This window comes from Hyperolius riggenbachi, unplaced genomic scaffold (assembly GCF_040937935.1).
Source record: "Hyperolius riggenbachi isolate aHypRig1 unplaced genomic scaffold, aHypRig1.pri scaffold_340, whole genome shotgun sequence".
NCBI classification, from domain to species: Eukaryota; Metazoa; Chordata; class Amphibia; order Anura; family Hyperoliidae; genus Hyperolius; species Hyperolius riggenbachi.
The window spans coordinates 31,798-49,622 of record NW_027152551.1 but is presented as its reverse complement, the minus strand read 5'-3'; the positions used below and the strand labels follow the sequence as shown (position 1 = coordinate 49,622).

General features: G+C 47.3%; 1 long non-coding RNA gene across 1 annotated transcript in view; it reads left to right on the top strand.

The window, feature by feature from the left end:
* The first annotated feature begins 210 nt into the window (after window positions 1–210).
* LOC137543897 (uncharacterized) overlaps window positions 211–17,825 on the top strand; it is a 42,298-nt gene continuing 24,683 nt past the window's right edge. The window contains exon 1 of the long non-coding RNA XR_011025656.1: window positions 211–274. This is a non-coding gene — a long non-coding RNA (uncharacterized lncRNA). The remainder of the gene's footprint in view (window positions 275–17,825) is intronic.

Sequence of the window (17,825 nt, the reverse complement as noted above, 5' to 3'; positions counted from 1 at the left end):
CGGGGATAATGTCCTTTTAAAATGATTAGACCCGCAGGTAGGACGAGTGGAGCTCTTGTCATTGCCAATTAGCAGGCATATGTTCGTAGTGCTCGCTATGCTACTCTGATAAGGCACTCTATTTGTCTTAGCCCACTATGTTGTTGTTCAATCTATCATTAATGGAAAAGGATCCTATTTAAATTTAATGTCATTTTGCCTTCCTTTTGCAGGTGGCCAGCTATGTGTATCCATGGTGACAAGAGTCAACAGGAACGTGATTGGGTTTTGAATGGTGAGTTCTTATTTTAGGCCTTCAGTTATATGAGGGGCAATTTTTTTTTTTTTTTTTTTTAGATTTTATTTTAGATTTTACATTTAGATCATTACCACTAGGCTTCCATAATGTACTCTATTATTTTTCAAAATTGTTAATTGCTTAAAAACACTATTTAAAAGGTAGAATAGTTTGTCTTTTGTGTAGTTTCTTTAGTTACGTGTCTACAGGGGTGTTGCTAGGATCCTAAGAGATTCGGGGGAATTTTGGGCACACCAGAATGTGGGTGTGGTCATGGGTGGAGCCACATTTACATGAACTTAACAGCGGTCTAAGTAGCCCTGCCCAGCAATATCTTGGATGAACCCCCCTTTCCATTAATAAAAATATCACATAAATGGGCAGTGTTACTTAAAGGAATACTGTAGGGGGTCAGGGGAAAATGAGTTGAACTTACCTGGGGCTTCTAATGGTCCCCAGCAGACATCCTGTGCCCGCGCAGCCACTCACCGATGCTCCGGCCCCGCCTCCTGTTCACTTCTGGAATTTCAGACTTTAAAGTCTGAAAACCACTGCTCCTGCGTTGCTGTGTCCTCGCTCCCGCTGATGTCACCAGGAGCGTACTGCGTCCCAGTACGGTCTGTGCCTGCGTAGTACGCTCCTGGTGACGTCAGCGGTAGCGAGGACACAGCAACGCAGGCGCAGTGGTTTTCAGACTTTAAAGTCTGAAATTCCAGAAGTGAACAGGAGGCGGGGCCGGAGCATCGGTGAGCAGCTGCGCGGGCACAGGATGTCTGCGGGGGACCATTAGAAGCCCCGGGTAAGTTCAACTCATTTTCCCCCGACCCCCCCCTCCCCCTACAGTATCCCTTTAAACATAACTAGGCAGAGTTACCTGGCTTCTGTGCTGGCTGGTCTGGCTTACTGCTGGGTGGGCTGCCCTGCCACCAGGTTATCTGGCAGTTCCCCCATAGCATTCCCTGACTTCTAGAGGGGGTCCCATGCTCCAACGGGTCTCCCATTCAGGCACCACAACTCCCAACATGCCCTCATAGTAGAACCACAGCTCTCTGCAGGCGTCCAGTGAAAAATGGTGCCGTTTTAAATATGGGCGCCCCCTTCTGCCCGATATTTGTTTAAAACAATATTTATCATTCTAACGGCGCCGACCTTGTGAACGTAATTTATCGTTTTAAAACCTGCTGTTACTTATCGTTACTTATCGTTTTACTTATCGTTTTAAGCCCTGTTTGGAAAATGTCTGCCCGCCGACTTTAACGTTTAATAGCAAAGCCCCCTTAAAAGCTAGAAACTCCACGTTTGCAGGGAATGTTCCAAAAAACAGTAGGAACAAGAGGAATACATTTTTCAAAAAGACCTTATAGTTTTTGAGAAAATAGATTTTAAAATTCTCCTGAGCGTGGGAAAATTAAATGCCCGCCAACTTTAGCAGTTGATAGCAAAGCCCCCTTAAATGCCAGAGACACAAAATTTGCAGGGAATGTTAGAGACACTGAAGCGAAAAAAAAATATGATATAGTGAATTGGTTGTGTACTATGAATATTTACTAGAAGATTAGCAGCAAAGAAAATATTCTCATACTTTTATTTTCAGGTATATAGTGTTTTTTCTAACATTGCATCATTCTCTAATATGTGCAGATTACACAACGCTCAGCATTCAAAATGAGTCTTTCAGAGCAGTCTGTGAAGTAATGACCTCTCCTCTAGCAGAGAAAAAGTAAACAGTTCACTTACAGTTGAGATAATAAAAGTCAGATAACAGCCCTCTCCACGACTGTTAGTCGGAGAGCTTAATGGCTTGTTTGCATAGAGATAACAACTGGAGTTTCTCAACTCTTCCTGTACTGGAAAGAATTAGACTGATGTATCTGATCTTAATGTTTTATTTCTTGGCTGTACTACACATACAAATCATAATATCATAATTTTTTTTTTGCTTCAGTGTCTCTTTAACCACTTCACCACTGAGGGGGTTTACCCCCTGACCACCAGAGCAATTTTCACCTTTCAGCGCTCCTTCCATTCATTCGTCTATAACTTTATCATTACTTATCACAATTAAAGGATCTATATCTTGTTTTTCCACCACTAATTAGGCTTTCTTTAGGTGGGACATTATGCCAAGAATTATTTTATTCTAAATGTGTTTTAATGGGAAAATAGGAAAAATCTGGGAAAAAATTATTTTTCATTTTTTGGCCATTATAGTTTTTAATTAATGCATGCTACTGTAATTAAAACCCATGAAATGTATTTGCCCTTTTGTCCCGGTTATAAAACTGTTATAAAATTGTCCCTATCACAATGTTTGGCGCCAATATTTTATTTGGAAATAAAGGTGCATTTTTTTCAGTTTTGCGTTCATCCCTAATTACAAGCCCATATTTTATAAAGTAACAGTGTTGTACCCTCCTGACATGAATATTTAAAAAGTTCAGTCCCTAAGGTAACTATTTATGTATTTTTTTTTTATTGTACATTTTTTTATTTTTTTTTAATTACAAAAAAAAAATTGGGAGTGTGGGAGGTAATGAGTTCATTTTTTGTGTAAAAGTAATTTATTTGTATGTGAAAAATGTGTAGGGTGTAGTTTACTATTTGGCCACAAGATGGCCACAGTAACTTTTTGTTTTAATGCGACCTCCAAGCGTCCTTCTGGAAGCTTGGAGGAAGTACTTGGAGGCTGGGTAAGATCACAATGATCGCGCTGCCCATCGGAGAGCAGCTGATCATTGTGGGGCTTAGATCAACGAACGGGAATGGATTTTCCCGTTCATTGATCTTCGGGCGAGCGGGCGGCGGCGGCGTGTTTACTAGCGGCGGGCGGCGTGTTTACGAGCGGGAGCGCGGACAGCGGCGGGAGTGCGCAAAGTACAGATTTCTCCGTCCCTGGGGGTTAAAGGATGGAAAAAGGGACGGAGAAATTCGTACGGGCGGGGGGAAAGTGGTTAAAGGGAAGGTTCAAGCAAAATAAAAAAATTAGTTTCACTTACCTGGGGCTTCTACCAGCCCCATGCAGCTTTCCTGTGCCCTCGTAATCACTCACTGCTGCTCCAGTCCCCCGCTGGCAGCTTGCCGAGGTCAGCGGGACGCATTGCGTACATTTTTACGCACTCCCGCTAGTGCAGGAACATTAACACATACATTTTTACGCGTTACTGGTTCAATGCGTACATTTTTACGCATTGAACCAGTAATGCGTAGAAATGTATGTGATAATGTTCCTGCAGTAGTGGGAATGCGTAAAAATGTACGCAATGCGTCCCGCCGACCTCCGAGGTCGGCAAGCTGCCAGCGGGGGACTGGAGCAGCAGTGAGTGGCTACGAGGGCACAGGATGGCTGCATGGGGCTGGTAAAAGCCCCAGGTAAGTGAAACTCATTTTTTTATTTTGCTTGGACATTCCCTTTAAGAACAGTGGGAACAAGAGAAAATATTTTTTCAAAAAGACCTTATACTTTTTAAAAAAAATCGATTTTAAAATTTCAAAGAAAAAAGTATAAATTTAAATCCCGTAATGACAGTTCTTGGGGAAACAATTCCCACCGACTTTAGCAGTTAATAGCAAAGGCCCCTTAAATCCTAGCAACACCTAATTTACAGGATATGTGGTTTGATATGGCTGTGTAAAACTTAAAGCTATAGGCTTGCTATAAACCAGCGGTTCTGGATGCTTGCTTGGCTTAACAAGGGCGGAAAGGGATAATTTGCATATTTAGTAGGTGTGCATTGTGGGTAACCACAAATGTTCATTTATAACTGAATTATTGCAAATGTCCTTCTGTTTTAAGAAGGCAATTACACCAAGCTTTGCTTTTTTAGTAGGAGGGCTTTTTGGTTCCTTTCATCCCCCTATACATTCCTAGTAGTTTGGGTCACCCTAAGCTGCTTGGTTACTCTACAGGATATGTTAAAAAGATACTGGGAAACAGTATTAAAAAAAAAAAAATATTTTTTTTTTAAATTACATTTTTGTTTTATGTTCAGAGTGTGGGAAATTTTTTGAAAAAAGACGTGGGGTACCCCCTCTGGAGGCTCTGTAACCCCTTGTCTCCCATGCAGGCTGGGATAGCCAGACTGCGGAGCCCCGGCCGACTGGGGCTTCGCACACTGAGCTATACCAGCCCGCATGGTCCATGGTATGGGGGGGGGCTCTGGGGGAGAGGGGCGACCAAGCCTTCCCCTCTCCCCCGACCCCTTGTCCAATCCATGACAAGGGGCTCTTCCCCACCTCCGATGCCCCAGGAGGAGGTGGGGAAGGGAATCGCCCCCACCTCCTCCTGGGGCACCGGAGGTGGGGAAGAGCCCCTTGTCCATGGATTGGACAAGGGCTCGGGGGGAGAGGGAAAGGCTTGGCAGCCCCTCTCCCCCGGAGCCCCCCCATACCGTGGACCATGCGGGCTGATATAGCTCAGGGTGCGAAGCCCCAGTCGGCTGGGGCTCCGCATTCTGGCTATCCCAGCCTGCATGGGGGACAAGGGGTTACAGAGCCTCCAGGGGGGGGGGACCCCACGCCGTGCGACATAACAGATTATAGTGTGGGACCTTTTCCGAGGGTATTGGCGTGGGAATTTTTTCTTAAAGGTACAGGTACAGCAATAGCATATGTGGTCAGTAGAAGAGCCAGGCACCATCTCTCGGAGGTGCATGGCTCTTCTACTGACCACATATGCTATTGCTTCGCAGTGTTCTCCCCAGGATTTTTTTCCAGCCGGGTGGCATGAAAAAGTAGCCGGGTGGGGCGGCACGGGGAAATTTGGTAGTGTGGAAAATTAAAATATGCTCTAATTATGTCCCACACATGCGCCCACATGCACGCTGGCAGCCACGTGGGGCAAGTGTATGGATGATGGACGCAGCCTGGAGCTAGTGGTGCACAGGGGGGTAGGTGACGGATGCGGATACTTACAGGCTTGACAGTAGTGTCCGTGCACGATGACAGCTTGTCGGCCGTGCACGATGACAGACAGTCGGCTTAGCCCCGGGCGCTGGTCCCGCCTCTTACTACCGCTGAGACTGTGACCGCACAAGCTCGCCGGGAAGCGCGAGATCTCGTGCACAGAGCTGTGCAGATTCAGGAGCATCGTGCGCGATAGCTGGCCGGTGATGGCAGCTGGGAACGCAGCCCGCCGGGCAGTAATTGATTTTACCAGGGCCGTCAACCTGTTTGATCCTGGGGAGAACACTGCATTGTTATATCTGTGGTTCAGGTATGCACACAGCATTGATGACATCTTTCTTATTTTGAACACATTGCTACAACAGCATGTCAGTGTCAGGAGTATCATCAAGCTACATAGCTTCTCACAGCTCCACTGACTCATCTGCTGCTCCAGCCATGAGATCCATAGCAGCCTGGACCCCTCCCCCCCCCCCCCCAAGTGACCCAGACATATTTGTAGTGCAACCCTGACCCCCGATTGCCCCCTCAGCCAAATGCCGGGCAGAATCGTGCTAACACAATCTCAGCTCAGTGTTAATGTCCCCTCCCCCCGAGTTTTCAAACATCCTCCGGCAGAGCAGAGTAGCAGACAGAGTGTAGTCCTTATCAGCAGCGTGTCCGTCCCCCTCCTGCACATACGGGCTATATTAGCAGAGACGTTTTCACTCACCGCTCCTCGCCGTTCGGGTTCCCCTGCTTTGCCTGTCATTCCCCTGCTTTGCCGGCTCACATCTATGTCGCTATGCTGTGGCACCTCGCCACCAGAGGGCATCATACATATGAGCCGGTGACAGGCAAGCAGGATAACCCGAACGGCGAGGAGCAGTGAGTGAAAACTTCTCTGCTAGAGCCTGTATGTGCAGGAGGGGGACGGACACGCTACGGATGACGACTATGCTACTCTGCAGCGCTGCTCTGTGCACATTCTGGAGCAGCGCTGGTTTTTGCTACTTAACCCAGTGCGATTAAAATCAAAACCACATTATCAGCGCAACCAAACAATCATGAATTTGTGGAACAATATATGTGTGTCGCAGCCAAAGTCCAACACTTCAGTACAGCGTTTGAGTCAGTATAGAATAAAACACTTCAGCGCAGGCTCACTTATGTCCACCACCGAGAACACCATAAAACTTTTTATGCTGTTTTTTACTGCGCTACATTAAAATTGCTACAGATACGCTTAGATGTGCATTGTTTTTTTGCATGCCTCTAATTTTGGTGAAACAACTGCATATGAGGATTTGAGTTATTCTGTCCAAATTGGAGAGGAGGCCGGCTGTGAAGACACCTGCTGCTGACCTCATAAAGCTTTATTACAGACCCTGTAGTTAAGGTCTGTAAGGATCTGGTAAGGATCTGGTAAGCGCATCTGTTTTTATGGTGTTCTCGGTGGTGGACATAAGTGAGCCTGCGCTGAAGTGTTTTATTCTATACTAACCCAGTGCGATACCCGGCCACGTGCTGATGGGACCGCAGGCAGCCGGGCGGTAATTGATTTTACCCGGGCGGCGCGCCCACTTGATTGATCCTGGGGAGAACACTGTTCGTTGTTATTGCCTGATGAAGCGGGATCAAACCTGCGAAACGCGTTGCATATTTGGAGTTCATAAATAAAATATATTGACTGTCTTTACTACAGTCGTTGTGTGTCTACTTGGAGGAGGTAAGTCCACCACTACCTCCTCTATTTACCAAGAATTTGGTTTTTAAGCTCATTTAGCTTCCTTTTATCATTTTGGCGCCTCTGTTATCCTGCATAATATTGAGTCCACCCTGGGTGGAGGGTTGAACCCCCTTTTTTCTCATCTACAGAGAGCGACTTCTTATTCCTGAGTGGGGTCAGGAAAATCTCCCCACCTGCCTTTACAGTGGTTGCCTAATGGTAACTCTGGTTTGTGAGTATTAATATTTACTCTATCTAGTAACCATTTACCAGTACATATTACGCTATTGGGGCTCTTGGTGTTCCTTGTTTTTATCTCGTAGGTAAGTATTTCTGGTTAATTAAGAACATTAAGGCCTCTTTCACAGTGGGACGTTGAGTTTGATGCGACGTTAAAGTCGCACAACGTGCCCCTAACGCAACACATGTTAGTATTGAAGTTGGACATTATATTGAACTGCGTTATGCGTCTCTTGATGCGTACTGTTTGACGCATACTGATCGAATGAAAACAGCGCATGCGTCAAATTTTAACAAAAAAAAACATTGCTGTGCATGTGCAAACATTGTAATGCAGCTAAATACGAGTATACCGCACAGACTCCAACGCAATGTGGGCACTGTGAACAGCCCATTGATTTTTCATTACTGTGAGTTGTTCTGCGTTAGGGGCTGCTGTAACGTGCGGCTGTAACGTCGCACTGTGAAAGCAGCCTAAAGGACTTTTTTCTCATTGTTGCATTTTTATTTCATTTAACCCTTTATGGAAATGGGTAAGGGGTACTTTGCATCCCTATACTCATTTCTCCTGGAAGGGGGCAGGTATCTGGGTTCCCCTTCTTAAAGGGGACTCCCAGATGTCACCATGAACCCCCCCAGGGAGTCGTCGCCCCCACCTCCTCCTTAGGCACTGGAGGTGGGAAAGAGCCCCTTGTCATCGATTGGACAAGGGCTCGGGGAGAAGTGAAGGCTTGGTCACCCCTCTCCCCCGGAGCCCCCCCCCCATACCATGGACCATGCTGGCTGGTATAGCTCAGGCTGCGAAGCCCAAGTCGGCCGGGGCTCCGCATTTTGGCTATCCCAGTCTGCATGGGAGACAAGGGGTTACAGAGCCTCCAGAATGGGGACCCCCATGTCCTTTTTTTCAAAAAATTTCCCACATTCTAAACATAAAACAAAAATTAATTTTTTTTTTTTTTTAAATATTGTTTCCCAGTATCTTTTTAACATATCCTGCAAATTAGGTGTTTCTAAGGGACCTTTGTTCTTAACTGCTAAACTCGTCGGGAATTGTTTCCCTAAGAACTGTCATTACGGGATTTAAATGTACACTTTTTTCTTTGAAATTTTAAAATTATATGGACTCTTTATAAGGAATTATAAGGACTTCAAAAAGTATGACTTTTTGAAATAAAAAAATGTTCCTCTTGTTCCCACTGTTCTTCTTAACATTCCCTGCAAATTTGGTGTTTCTGGCATTTAAGGGGGCTTTGCTATTAATTGCTAAAGTCGGCGGGCGTTTAATTTTCCCACGGTCAGAAGGAGAACATTAAAATCGATTTTCTCAAAAAACTATAAGGTCTTTTTGAAAAAAAAAAATGTTCCTCTTGTTCCCACTGTTTTTCTTAACATTCCCTGCAAACTTGGTGTTTCTAGCTTTTAAGGGGGCTTTGCTATTAACCACTTGCCGACCAGTGGATTTTACACTGATCGGTGCTGCGTGGGCTCTACAGCCCGCAGCACCGATCAGGAGTCCAGCAGGGCGATCAGACTACCCCCCTTTTTCCCCCACTAGGGGGATGTCCTGCTGGGGGGGTCTGATCACTGCCGGCCATCTGCGTTTTGCGGGGGGGGGGCTTCTCAAAGCCCCCCTCCGCATCCATTTCTGCCCTCACCCTTCTTACCTCCCTCCCTCTCTCCGTAATGCGCAGGACGGAGTTCCGTCCTGCGCATTGAAGGATAGGCTTCAGCCTATCATATGCCGGCGATCCCCGGCCAATTAGAGGCCGGGGATCGCCGATCTGCCTTACTGCGCTGCTGCGCAGCAGCGCCGTATGATGTAAACAGCGGGGATTTCTTCCCCGCCTGTTTACATTTTGCCGGAGAGCTGCGATCGGCGGCTCTCCGGCTGTTCACAGAGACACCCTCCGTGAACTGACATGGAAAGGCCGCTTCCATGGTAACCCGCAGACGACCAGTTTACGTCAATCGGCGTTAGCTGGTCGTCAAGAGGTTAAACGTTAAAGTCGTCGGGCAGACATTTTCCAAATGGCTGCAAAGCAGGGCTTAAAACGATAAATAACATTCAGGCAGAACAAAGAAAAGCAGGTTTTAAAACGATAAATTACGTTCACAAGGTCGGCGCCATTTTTTAACATTTCAAACGATAAATATTGTTTGATAATGTAAGTGAATGGGGCACCATTTTTATCTGTCGGCGCTGGGCGCCATTTTTCACTGGCTCGCTCTGCAGGCACCATTCACTGTCTGCCAGTTACACAAAGGATACAATTTAAAATCCTTACTCTCACTAACAAAGCTCTCCACACCATAGCTCCTTCCTATCTTAATCAACTTATTTCCAGATACTAATGATATCCTTCTGTCTTCTTCCCTGTTCACCTCTTCACACTCCCGCTTACAAGACTTCTCTCGATCCTCTCCCCTTCTCTGGAACACTCTCCCTCAACACATCCGTCACTCACCCACACTTAAAATTTTTAGGCGCAATCTGTAAACTCGCCTCTTCTGGCAAGCATACTCTCCTACCTAGGACAATGCCCACTAACCATCATTTCTACCACTCCACGCACAGCTTTCCTTTACCTACTATCCTATACCTTAAACCTTTAGACTGTAAGGCCTTTTGGCCAGGGCTCTATTCCACTTTTGTCTCACAATGCTGTGTAATGGGTGTACATAGCTCCCACCCCTGTGTAAAAATATGTAGTTAATTTGTTCACTGCATTAGCTGTTATACCCGCTTGTCTTGTATCAACTCTTGTATTATATACTTTGTATTGTTATACCCTTTATGCTATTGTATAGCGCCATGGAAGATGCAGGTGTTATATAAATCAATAATCATAATAGGCACCACAGCATCAAGCTTCTTGCATACCCCAATAGAGGAATCACAGCACCTAGCATGGCATGACAGCACCCAATATGCTCACATCAGAATCCGAATCTCTTTTATTCGCCGAGTGTGACAGGTGTCGCACCCGGAATTATTTGCGGTATACATGGCATGGCAACAACGGTTTACAAAGCGGCTGTTTGGCATACAGATACACGGAAACGGAGACAAAAAAGCTGTTTTGTTTTTTTGGTTTGTTTTTTCAGGGGTATTCCTGGCAGCAAGTTAATTTGGGGTTTTAAGGCAACAATTTGTATTGCATTTCAGTTCATCAACATGGGTTTACTAAAGATGGGTCTTGTCCTACCAACCTGCTCAGCTTTTATGAAGTGGTGAATAGGAATTTAGATCTTGGAAAAGCAATATATATTGCACAATCTGTAAATAATGTACAAGAAAATATGACTGCAGCACTGTGTCCGATAGGACAATACTCTAATACACTGGTTAAAAGTTATAACTTTATTACTATCTCTTCAAATTGAATAGGTAGTTGCAAAATGTATTCACAAAGGGGATCCCCCTCGATTGTATAAGGACTGTGTTGCTAATATACATATGGGGGATGTAACAGGGAGGTCATAGTTGATCCCCCACCACCCCGTATTAATATCTCTGGGATGGTGTGTCGCCAGTCCCCAGTGGTCAACCCAAGTGCAAATAAGCACAGAGAAGATAGACAAAATTGTAAAAGAGAGCCACCCCCTAATTACTGAATGTACCACCTGACAAGCAAGGAGCCAGCAACTTGATTCCTATACAGCCACATAACACATTAAACAAGGCTGCTGTCTCTCTGTACATACAAAAACGTTTTAATTACAGCCTTGGCTGCATGAAGATCACAAGACATGATTAAAATCTGACATTAAAAACAACTGTACCTGGCCAGGATATGCGCGCTTTTATCTAAAAGGAACCAGATCTGGTTACCTGCAAGGTATGATCGCCCAGCCGCAGCCTAATGCAGAAAACACCAAGCAAACCAAGATCGATTTGTCCTCCACCACCACCTGTACACCGCACACACTGTGTTATTGCAACATAAACCGGCTTCGTGGGGACCACTGTGATAGATGACTGCAGTGCTTTATGCATGTGCTTTCCACAGACAAATGGGGCAGCTATTGCAGACGACTGATGCAAACAGACAGTTCAACCATAGGCATTTGCGTACAGGGGGTCACAGCTTGGAGCATACGATTTTCCACTGCTTTAAGATCTCTTACAGCTTGTCAGCATATTATACTTGCGCAGATCAGATGGTAAGCTCCTGCTTACATGGCCATCCATTCACCGCAGTGCACTGGGTATGTCGAACTTTCTCTGCTGCTCAGTAAGCAGTATACTCCGTCTATGTAGGCCTCAGCGTTGCCAGTACTGTATTTTCCATAGGAGCCGGGTCAGTGTATCCAGCGTTCCATGTGGGGACACCGCGCGAGCACTCCGGCGGTAGCCTCGCCAAGCACAGATAAGTTTGTCTATAATATATAGCAGCTAGCTAGTCAGGCAAGCAGTTACAAACTTCCCTTTTGCGTGCACCAAAAGGGGGTAAACCCTCATTACTGGGAGGTCAAATAATCTGCTCATATATACAGTGACACTAACACCCCATTTGATTCAATTTGAGTTAGTCTCCTGTCTCGATCACCTTCCCTTATCCCATTCGACCATTTCTGTATACACCAGTATGCAATGTCAAATCTACAGCTACCATGTTTGGAGTTCATATGTCTCGCAATCAAGGTTTCCATTTTGCACTTGTCACCAATAAGTTCCAATACCCGCTGTTTCAAGGGACACGTAGTCTTACCTACATACCACAGGTTACATTTACAGCTTGCTATGTATACCAAGCTATGTATACCACACCTGTGGTATCACAGTTAATAAAAGATAGAATTATGAATTTCCTGCCATTGGTGGGTGCTGTAAATTTCCTTACTGTTGGCATGTAACGGCATGCTTTACATCCACCATGGCGGAACAACCATTTCAGTTTGGGGGCTAGCCATATGGAAGTCTAGGTTATCTCTGCAGAAAAGGTGCTGTGTACCAAAATGTCTCTTAGATTTATTTGTTTTTCTGTAAGTCACTGCTGGCCTGGATGGTAATATTCTAGCTAGGTCTTTGTCCTGATGAATATTGTACAGACAAATGGGTATCCAAACAGCGCTTATATTGAATATGCAATATTTTATTAATAAAATCTTACGCCAATAAAATTGCAAATGCAATGCTGAACTGGCACATGACCAATAAATTAGCATGCATAATGAGTAACAAATTAGCACATACTCATTAAATTAGCATGCATAATATGTAACAAATGCTAAATGCGAAGTCACCTTACACATCCATAGAAACTATGACATCCAGGCTTATTTAATTATTGTAGTTATAAATAGAGATGGCTTGAACATCCGATTTTAGATTCGCAAACCTCGAACGCGAACTTCAGAATCAGAATCAGTTTATTCGCCAGGCACGACAGGGTCATGCTCGGAATTGGGTTTGGCACAAGCAATTAACAGAGTAGAGATAAAAAGTGTAGATAACAGAGTATAGATAAACAGGGCATAAAATGCAGAAGGGCATCAATACAAAAAACAAAGAACAAAAAACAAAGCATGATACAAGCAAGCAAAAGCAAAATAAAGGGCGGCAAGGTGCAGTTCAGAATGCAGTGGTGGAGGGGATGGAATGGCCTACAGGGAGTTTAGGAGGGTGACAGCTGAGGGAAAGAAAAAGTTCCTGTGCCTTGAGGTTTTGGTGGCGATGGACCGAAACCTGCGGCCTAACGGGAGTCCGCAGAAGAACCGCTGGCCCGGGTGAGAGGGGTCGCCGGCAATCCTCAGTGCTCTTGAGCGTAGCCTGGCGTTGTGGAGGTGGGCAAGCGAAGGGAGAGGTCTGCCGATGATTCTCTCTGCTGATCTTATGACCCTCTGAAGTTTGTACCTGTCCCTAGTGGAGGAGCCAACGTACCAGACTAGGATGGAGGAGCAGAGGACGGACTCGATGGTGGCTGTGTAAAAACACGTCAGTAGCTCTGGTGCCATGCCAAACTTCTTCAATTGGCGGAGGAAGAAGAGCCTCTGCTGAGCTTTCTTCTGGGTCGCGGCTGTGTTTGCCTTCCAGCTCAGGTCTTTGGAGATGGTGGTGCCCAGAAGGCGAACGCTGGTTACTCTTTCGACCTCGGTGCCGTTGATAAAGATCGGTGGGGGGGGGGGGGGGGGGAGAGGGCATGCTTCCTGAAATCCACAATCGGCTCTACGGTTTTGGATGAGTTGAGGACCAGCCTGTTCTCCCTGCACCACTGGGAAACTCTGTCAACCTCCTGGCGGTAGGCCTGCTCATCGTTGTTTGTTATTAGACCAACGATGGTGGTGTCATCTGCAAATTTGATGACCTTGACAGAGTTATCCCTGGATCTGCAGTTGTTCGTGTAGAGGGAAAACAGGATTGGCGACAGGACGCAGCCTTGTGGGGCCCCCGTGTTCGTTGACCTTGGTTGAGAGGTGACATTCCCGAGTTTAACGACTTGGGTTCTGTTGGTCAGGAAGTCTGTGATCCACCCACGGAGTGTGGGATGGACATTCAGCTCAGTGAGATTGTCCTGCAGTATGCGGGGGCAGATGGTGTTGAAGGCTGAGCTGAAGTTGAGCTGAACTTCCGCAAAAGTTTGCGTTCGCACAAACTTTGCAAACCGCAATAGACTTCAATGGGCAGGCGAGCTTTCAAAACTTCAAACATTAATTATGGCCAAAGTGATGGAAAAGATGTTTCAAGGGGTCTAACACCTATATACATGGCATGGCAACAACGGTTTACAAAGCGGCTGTTTGGCATACAGATACACGGAAACGGAGACAAAAAAGCTGTTTTGTTTTTTTTTGTTTGTTTTTTCAGGGGTATTCCTGGCAGCAAGTTAATTTTGGGTTTTAGATTCGCAAACCTCGAACGCGAACTTCCGCAAAAGTTTGCGTTCGCACAAACTTTGCAAACCGCAATAGACTTCAATGGGCAGGCGAGCTTTCAAAACTTCAAACATTAATTATGGCCAAAGTGATGGAAAAGATGTTTCAAGGGGTCTAACACCTGGGGGGGAGCATGGCGGAGTGGGATACACGCCAAAAGTCCCGACAAAAATTACGGATTTGATGCAGAGCAGGGTTTTAAGGGCAGAAATCACATTGCATGCTAAATTGGAGGCATAAAGTGCTTTAACCTGCTGAGCGGTCTGGACGAGCTCAGCTCGTCCAACACCGCCAGAGGCTGCCGCTCAGGCCCTGCTGGGCCGATTTCCACCAAATAAAAAGCAGCACACGCAGCCGGCACTTTGCCAGCCGCGTGTGCTGCCTGATCGCCGCTGCAGCGCGGCGATCCGCCGCGTGCAGCGGCGAAAGAGGGTCCCCCCCAGCCGCCCGAGCCCAGCGTAGCCGGAACAAACAGTTCCGGCCAGCGCTAAGGGCTGGATCGGAGGCGGCTGACGTCAGGACGTCGGCTGACGTCCATGACGTCACTCCGCTCGTCGCCATGGCGACGAGGGAAGCGAAACACGGAGGGCCGCTCATTGCAGCCTTCCGTGTTATTCCTTGCCGCCGGAGGCGATCGGAAGATCGCCTCCGGAGCGCCCTCTAGTGGGCTTTCATGCAGCCAACTTTCAGTTGGCTGCATGAAATAGTTTTTTTTTAATTTAAAAAAAACCCTCCCGCAGCCACCCTGGCGATTTAATCAGAACGCCAGGGTGGTTAAAACATCTTACGTGTGTATACATCAATCAGGTAGTGTAATTAGTGTACTGCTTCACACGGACAGACCAAACTCACTGTGTAACGCACCGCAAACCGCTGTTTGTGTAATGATGGCCACGCTGGACTAATGCGCACCATGGCAAGAGTGCAGGCGATGGCGGTTTTCAAGTCCTTATGGTCGCCGGGCTGAGGTAGCCCAATGAACAACAGTGACTGTCCAGCTGATCGAATTTGGTCTGTCCACAATGAAGCAACGCCTTTATTATCTTGGGTCAGGTTTGCCCCCCAGCACGTTGTGCTGTGACATCACCCTTAAACGCACTGTAAAGCATGCTTGCCAGCTTGTTGTGCAAATGCTGAATCCTTTCTGCCTTCTGGTGATTTGGTAACATCTCCGCCACTTTGTGCTTATACTGAGGGTCTAGTAGCGTTGCCACCCAGTACAGGTCATTCCCCTTGAGTTTTTTTTTTTATACGGGGGTCCCTCAACAGGCTGGACAGCATGAAAGATGCCATCTACAGAAGGTCGGATGCCGACGTACTATCCATCTCCTCTTGCTCTTCCTCACTGATGTCAGGTAAGTTCTCTTTCTCCCCCAGCCATGAACAATACCACAGGAAAGGTGAGCAGCACAAGCCTCCTGCGATGCCTGCTGCGGTTGTTCTTCTGCATCCTCCTCAGATGACTCTTCCTCCTCCTCCTCCCCACTCCCCCCCCCCCCCCCTCCTCTGTGCTGCCACAGGTGTTGAGGAAACATCTGGTTCTGCTGATGATTGTTCCCACTCTTCCGCCTCTTCGGGCTCGATTCAGTAAACCGTGCTAAGTGTTAGCACCCCTGTGAAAAGCCCTATATCACGCCTAAAGTTAGTTTAGGCATGATAAATTCACATCTAAAGACTTTGGGCGTGATAACTAGGGTGCTAACTGGGTTAGGACCCTTTACTAAATTCACATCGCGCGCAAAGTCCCGTGCGCAAAACTTTGCGCGCGCACCGCGAAAACAGCGCATCCGATGCGCCTATAAGGTCGCATTGGGTGCGACCTTAACGTCGCACCATGTGACGTTAAAGTCGCACCCAATGTGACCTTATAGGCGCATCGGGTGCACCGTTTTCGTCGCACCGCGATGCGACATTTCGCGCACACCTTGCTGTGCGCACGCAAAGTTTTCAGTGTGGGACTTTGCGCGCGATGTGAATTTAGTAAACGGTGCTAACCCAGTTAGCACCCTAGTTATCACGCCCAAAGTCTTTAGGCGTGCTAACTGGGTTAGCACCGTTTACTGAATCAAGCCCTTCCTGGTCACGCTCCTCCACAGCTTGAGCCACTCTACGCACGGCACGCTCCAGGAAGAAAGCATATGGGATCAAGTCGCTGATGGCGCTTTCACTGCGACTCACCAGGTTGTCACCTCCTCAAACGGACGCATGAGCCTGCAGGTATTATGCATGAGTGTCCAGTACTTCGGCCAGAAAATGCCCAGCTCCCCAGAGCATGACCTTTCACTGTAGTTGTAGAGATTCTGGTTGACGGCTTTCTCCTGTTGTAGCAGGTGGTCAAACATCAGGAGCGTTGAATCCCAGCGAGTCGGGCTATCGCAAATCAAGCGCCTCACCGGCAAGTTGTTTCTCTGCTGAATATCGCCCAAGCGTGCCATGGCCACATAGGACCGCCTAAACTGCCCACACACCTTCCTGGACTGCTTCAGAACCTCCTGTAAGCCTGAGTACTTACACACAAATCTTTGGATTATAAGATTGAGCACATGTGCCATGCAGGGTACATGTGTCAATTTTCCCAAACTCAAAGCCGAAATGAGATTGCTGCCGTTGTCACACACCACGTTGCCGATCTCCAGTGCGGGGTCAGCCACTGATCCACCTGTTTGTTCAGAGCAGCCAGGAGAGCTGCTCCAGTGTGACTCTCAGCTTTGAGGCAAGACCTGTCCAAGATGGCGTGACACTGTTGTACCTGGCATGCACCATAGGCCCTGGGGAGCTGGGGGTGTGTAGCTGGAGACGAGATCGCAGAACCAGTAGAGTAGCACTGCCACTCAGCCGAGGAGGAGCAGGACGACAGCGAAGAGAATGTAGGAGGAGGAGGAGGCAGCAGGCCTGCCTGCAAGCTGTGGAGGTGTCACAACTAGGTCCGCTGCACAGCCACGTACTCCTTGCTTGCCGGCGGTCACTAGATTGACCCAATGGGCTGTGTAAGTAATGTACCTGCCCTTACCGTGCTTTGCAGACCAGGCATCCGTGGTCAGATAGACCCTTGACCCAACGCTATGTGCCTGAGATGACACCACTTGAGATGGCTCAAATGTCCAATTTTCTGTTCGCGAACATCAAATGCGAACTTCCGCAAAAGTTCGGTTCGCGCAAACTTTCGCGAACCGCAATAGACTTCAATGGGGATGCGAACTTTGAAAACTAGAAACATTTATGCTGGCCACAAAAGTGATGGAAAATATGTTTAAAGGGGTCTAACACCTGGAGGGGGGCATTTGACGCAAAGCTGTGTTTTAGGGGCAGAAATCACATTGAATGCTAAATTGCAGGCCTAAAGTGCTTTAACCACTTGCCGACCGCCCACTACCTAGGGGTGTCGGCAAAGTGGCACCCCCAGGACCGCGTAACAGCGATCGGCGGCGGTACCTGGAGGACTGAGTAGCCGGGGATGGGCGTGCATCCTCCGGCATTAGGCTCCGCCCACCCGTGACATTAACCCGCCGGCCAATTAGCAGCTCCGGCGGGTTGTTAACCCCCGATCTGCTCCACACAGAGTGTATAATACACTTTAACAAAGTATATTATACAGGCTGCCTCCTGCCCTGGTGGTCCCAGTGATCGAGGGACTACCAGGGCAGGAGGCAGCCCTTCTAGTAAACACCCAAGCACACTGATCCTGCCCCCTGATCACCCACAGCACCCCTCAGACCCCCCCGATCACCCCCTCAGACCACTGTTTGCACCCAATCACCCATTAATCACTCCCTGTCACTATCTGTTAACGTTATTTTAGTTTAGGTCCTAAACTGTCCCCTG